Here is a 5,857-nt window from a genome sequence, read left to right as displayed (position 1 = left end):
ACTCTTACCCAGTGGAATATGATGTGTTCCACTTCCAAGCCTAGCACATAGAGTCTTCCTACTCCCAATTCTTATTGTTTTCTATTCACTGACTAAATGGAGACAATTCAGAGGACCTAAAAGTGGGTGGAGCCTTAGATAGAAGGAGACTGGGTCCTGAGTGATGACACGGGGCACAACATGTCACATCTCCCTTCCTCCCATCCCCTACTGAGCAGCATTGGATTGTGACATGAGTAAGAAATCAAAGTTCTTGGTTAAGTCTTTGAGATTTGGGGTTGCTTGTATAGTAGTTAGCCAACACTTACTAATACTTTTTATACTCCAAATATTTTCACAATAGCGTATCTGTTTGCTCATTTCCCAAGAACAAGATGGGAGAGTCTTCTAGAATCAAAACTTCTTTCAGTTACCTTTTGAAATAGAAAGAAGAGTTGTACAAAGACTAAAATAAATAGACATCACTACCATAAATTTGTCAATATCTATTAAAATTTTACCCTGATAGTTTCTTACTATTTGACCTAATGATTTCAATTTGTGGGCTCCACATATAGAAACAAATATTTCAGTACTTATGGACACATGTACAAAAAATTTTTTTCAGTGTTGTCTCCAGTGGTTTAAAAAAAAAGCCACCCCCCCCACCAAAAAAAAAACCAACTCGCACACCTTAATCTCTATTAGTAGAAGAGTGACTGAATATACTATGACACACCTCTGTCCTTAAAAAAATGTTCCTCAGCTATTCAAAAGGCTGAATTGGACCTATGATTACTGACTAGAAGTAATACCCATATTATTTCTGCTAAGTCAAAAGGCAAATATTGATTTAATGTGTGTCATGTCATCTCATTCTGTAAAATCAAAGACAGAAAACAAAATTCTTACATTTGGGCACCTGCAGAAAGAAATGGAGTAAAGATGGTGTGGAATAAAATTCCTATTTTATGGCAAGACAAGAAAAATTTAAACAGAAGAATTTTTCTCTGCCCTCTGGCCTCTTCTCTCCCTCCAACTATGCATTATGTATCTGCATTATACATCAACCAAAGCTCCTCCATCGGCAGAAATAACCTGCTCAACTGCAACATTCTCCCAGCATCAACAAGACAACTCCTTAAAACATAACATTCCTGTGCTAGCTTCGGCAGCACATATACTAAAATTGGAATGACACAGAGGAGATTGGCATGGCTCCTGTGCAAGGATGACACACAAATTCACGAAGAGTTCCATATTTTTAGCAGCACTATTCACAATAGCCAAGATATGGAAACAACCTAAGTGTCAATCAACAGATGAATGGATAAAGAAGACGGGGTACATATATACAATGGAATATTAGCCACAAAAATAACGAAATAATGCCATTTGCAGCCACATGGATGCAACTAAAGATTATCATACTAAATGAAGTCAGAAAGAAAAAGACAAATACCATAAGATATCACTTATATGTGGAATCTAAAATATGACGGGGACTTCCCTGGTGGCGCAGTGGTTAAGAATCTGCCTGCTGGGCTTCCCTGGTGGCGCAGGTTGAGAGTCTGCCTGACGATGCAGGGGATGCGGGCTCGTGCCCCGGTCCGGGAAGATCTCACACGCTGTGGAGTGGCTGGGCCCGTGAGCCATGGCCGCTGAGCCTGCGCGTCCGGAGCCTGTGCTCCACAACGGGAGAGGCCACAACAGTGAGAGGCCCGCGTACCACAAAAAAAAAAAAAAAGAATCTGCCTGCCAATGCAGGGGACATGGGTTCGAGCCCTGATCTGGGACGATCCCACATGTCACGGAGCAACTAAGCCCGTGCGCCACAACTACTGAGCCTGCGCTCTAAAGCCCGCGAGCCACAACTACTGAGGTCACGTGCCATAACTACTGAAGCCCACGCGCCTAGAGCCCGTGATCCCAACAAGAGAAGCCACTGCAATGAGAAGCCCGCACACCGCAACGAGAGTAGTGGCCAAAAATAAATAAGTAAATAAATAAATTTTAAAAAATAAATAAATAAAATATGGCACAAATGAACCTACCTACAAAACAGAAACAGACTCACAGATATAGAGAACAGACTTGTGGTTGCCAAGGGGGAGGGAGATGGGGGAGGGAAGGACTGGGAGTGTGTGGTTAGCAGATGTAAACTATTATACGTAGAATGGATCAACAACAAGGTCCTACTGTATAGTACAGGGAACTACATTCAATGTCCTGTGAAAAACCATAATGGAAAAGAATATACAAAAAACAATGTCTATATGTGTATAACTGAGTCCCTTTGCTGCACAGCAGAGATTGGCACGATATTGTAAATCAACTATACTTCAATTGCAAAAAAATAAAAGAAAATAAAGAAAAGCAAATTTGACAAAAACATTAGTGATATTTAAGTCAAGGGAAAAGAATGACTTTCCTTCTTGATCTTGTAAGGGGCCACAAGGATGCTTCGATCTGGATTGCGTAAACTGTCAATAATACGTCATTTACTGTACAGCCCTCCGTCTCAAACAACTGTGCCTTGACTTCTAATGGGCAGAACTGTTCTTACAGCTTTCTCAGATGCTTTTCCCGGGTTATAATCCTCATATTTGGCTCAAATAAAATTTTCCTTTTCTTTCTTAGATTGACTGATTAATTTTTCGTCGACAATGGTGTGGAAAGAGACAGACCGATCTATTGTCACAGGTTAACTTAGAATAGCTGGGGGATAACACTGGCATTTTCTTTACACATTCCAAGGTTGTTTTACTTTCAAAAGTTATGCTTTCTGATTTTTTAAACACTACTAAGATGGAGAAGCCCTTCAGCATGGTGGCTAAGAGCACGGTGTCTGAGGCCCCACTGCCTGGACCCTCCAGTTATCGCCTGTGGAACTTTGGACAAGGCAGTCCCCCACATTTGATCCCAAATTCCTCAATGGAGGGATAATAAAGCAGAGCTCCTGGAGCTGTCCTGGGCTCTACATCATGGGATGCACATGTAAAGCAGTAAGAGAAGAGTTTGGCACTTAGTCAAATGTCTGTGAGTGGTGATTCATAGAATGGGAAACTCTCAAGGGCCCATCTGCAATGTTTCCCTCAGTGATAAGCGCTGTGGTAAAGGAAAACTGGGCCTCCCACTGTAGGTGACCAGGTAACTCATCGTTTAGCTTTTTGTCAAGCCAGTTTGGTTGCCCTGCTTTTTCTACCAAGGGAAGACAATGGATGTGTGAAGTGAGAAGACATCAGCCCACCAGGCAGTGACAGGTAAACCTCTGGAGGCAGCTTCGCATCTGAGTCTTACTTCTGGTCTCAGTACCACTGAGAAGCAGGAACCTGAAACACTTGAGTTTATCAAAAACCCAATCTTAAGCACTACAGGTGTCTCTGTTTTCATCTCTGACTCTGACTCTCTCTATCTCACACACACGCACACGCACACACGCACTCACTCAGGTCTCTACGTTTGTGGGTCATGTTCTGCACGTGTCTTTCCCCTCGTCGAGTTCTCTATAGACGAAGCCTGAGTATGGGCACCATTACCTCCCACTCAGGCCCCTCTGACCAGGGCTATGCCTTCCTGATGGAGAAAGAGTTGCCTTTGGTAACCTTGAAAACACTAAGTCCCGACTCCTGGAATAAAGCTCATCTTGGGGCTCCTCGAGGCCGTTGGTTCCCAGAATAGCCCCAGTGACGAGTGAAACAGACTGGAGCTTCCGGTTTCTCCTCTAACAGGACACAACAGGTCCAGGACGTGCCTGCCCAGGTGGCAAGTGGCACTGTCCCCTTACTCATGGAGGGCAACGGAATTCCATCAGGTCGAATCTTGCTGCTGCTCCATCGGCCTCCCTAAGGCGGGCCAGCCCCGGACTGGACACAGGCCTCCCCTCTCTGGCCGTTTCCCCCATACCCTCCCTCCCTCCCTCCCTCCAAGTCTCCATCCTCACTCTCACCATTCTCAAAGGGAATCACACTCATTCTTCACTGAAGACACACCTTTATTATTTGTTTTTCGCTCTGAGAGACAAGCCTGCATTGGGTACACTTTGTGCCCTTTAGGAGCTGAAGATCTACCTCTTACCAGCTTGCTTTCTTTGTAACAGGTCATAATGTCCCAGAACATTAAATCATTTACATTCAATCCAGGTCTATTTATTCTAATATCTAATAACCAAAGGTACATTGGAAAAGAAAGAGTTGCTTGTAAACCCTCAAAATTTGCAAATGTGCAAAAGCAGACAATCCAGTTTGCATTCTTTTGTGTCCGTGGCTTGGAATGAACCCTTTAGTCCCACAAACCCAACAAATGCGGAAGAAAATGTGTATCGAGTTGGGGAAAAAATAGTGTCTTCTGATAGAACACAGTGACGTCAAATGATTTGAGTGTTACTCTAGTCGCCAGGGCCTCATGTGGGTATTTTAGAAAACAGGCCCCAGAAAAGATGCTCGGAGAGCAAAGCTGTTTAGCAGCATTAAAGATGAAGTAGTTCCCTCTGGTCTAGAGACTCCGCAGCTGCCCCGTCATCTGCCTGGTATCCCCACGCTGCTTCAGTCCCTCTCTGACCACGTGCACTTAGCACGGTCACCAAAGGAAGTGTCCACTAACAGTGTCATCTGCACCTTTGTTTTAGTGTTATTTTCTTCCTTCTACCTTCAGGAGACCCAGACAAGACTCTGTTTCTCTCATAATATTCATTCAGATGCCTCTGTACTGTTTCGCTCTGACTTTGGCCTTTGTAAAACTGAAACGGAAGCTTGTTTCTGTCGACAAAGAGACTTTCACTAACTTTATATCTGGCGGAGAGGATCAGCCTGATTTCAGAGGATGCAGTGATATGATGTGGAAAGCCCCCAGCAGAGGAAAACCATCCTTGAACCCTGAGACAGGAATGCAAGTTTCTGATCAAGAGGTTGTAAAGATCACCTGGGTCCCTGGTGAGGCCACTTTTCACTTTACTAAGAACCAACTGGCCTGTGTCCGCAACAGAAACAAAGGGAAAAATCAAGGCCACAATCTGGATGACTCTATTAGCATTTTAAGGAACTCTGACAATTAAATAAAGGAAATAAGAAAAAAGCTCCTGGTCCACCGCCCAGAGACATTCTGAAGACACGTGAAATACTGAAAGTGAAGGCTTTATATCAAGTGGGAGGCACAAAGATCTTTCTTAAAGTGAAAGCCCAATTTGTAATCTTATAATCATCATGTTGTTCACGTGATAATTGTACCTTAGTTCTGTTGACCTTTTCAATGACAGTTCTTTTTTTGTGTGTGTGGTACGCAGGCCTCTCACTGTGTGGCCTCTCCCGTTGCGGAGCACAGGCTCCAGACGCGCAGGCTCAGCGGCCATGGCTCACGGGCGCAGCCGCTCCGCGGCACGTGGGATCTTCCCGGACCGGGGCACGAACCCGCGTCCCCTGCATCGGCAGGCGGACTCTCAACCACTGCGCCACCAGGGAAGCCCTCAATGACAGTTCTTAATTTATCTGTTCACTGTGCATTTATTTTGCTCGTGCTTTCATGCTACTTGTAATATTCCATACACCGTGTTCATATACTAATTTACTGAACAGATATTGGATTGGTGCTATTAGACCCCAGGCATCCCACTAGTGAAACCCAATTCCCTGCCCTCAGAAAGCTTACATCCTACTGCGGTGCTAGACAATGAATAAGGAAAATGCAAGCGAATTGGATACGGGTGAGTGCCAAGGAGAAACGGAGAGCAAGGCAAGTGCCTCGGCCGCGTTGGGAGGGCAGCTGGGGTTTTAGACAGAACAGTTAGGAATGTGACATTTGAGTGGAGACCTCAAACAAAGAAGGAACAAGCCCTGAAGCTCGCAGGGGAGGAAGCTTCCAGAAGGAGGAACAGCTAATACAG

At 44.5% G+C, this 5,857-nt stretch overlaps 1 non-coding gene across 1 annotated transcript; it reads left to right on the top strand.

Annotated features, from left to right (window-relative positions):
• Positions 1-1,138: 1,138 nt before the first annotated feature.
• LOC114895713 lies at positions 1,139-1,245 on the top strand. Its single transcript, XR_003793615.1, has one exon. It is a non-coding gene; the product is annotated as a U6 spliceosomal RNA (small nuclear RNA).
• Positions 1,246-5,857: the final 4,612 nt, after the last annotated feature.

Source organism: Monodon monoceros, unplaced genomic scaffold (genome assembly GCF_005190385.1).
Source record: "Monodon monoceros isolate NGI ecotype Baffin Bay Population unplaced genomic scaffold, NGI_Narwhal_1 Super_Scaffold_14, whole genome shotgun sequence".
NCBI classification, from domain to species: Eukaryota; Metazoa; Chordata; class Mammalia; order Artiodactyla; family Monodontidae; genus Monodon; species Monodon monoceros.
This window is presented reverse-complemented; position numbering and strand designations above follow the sequence as displayed.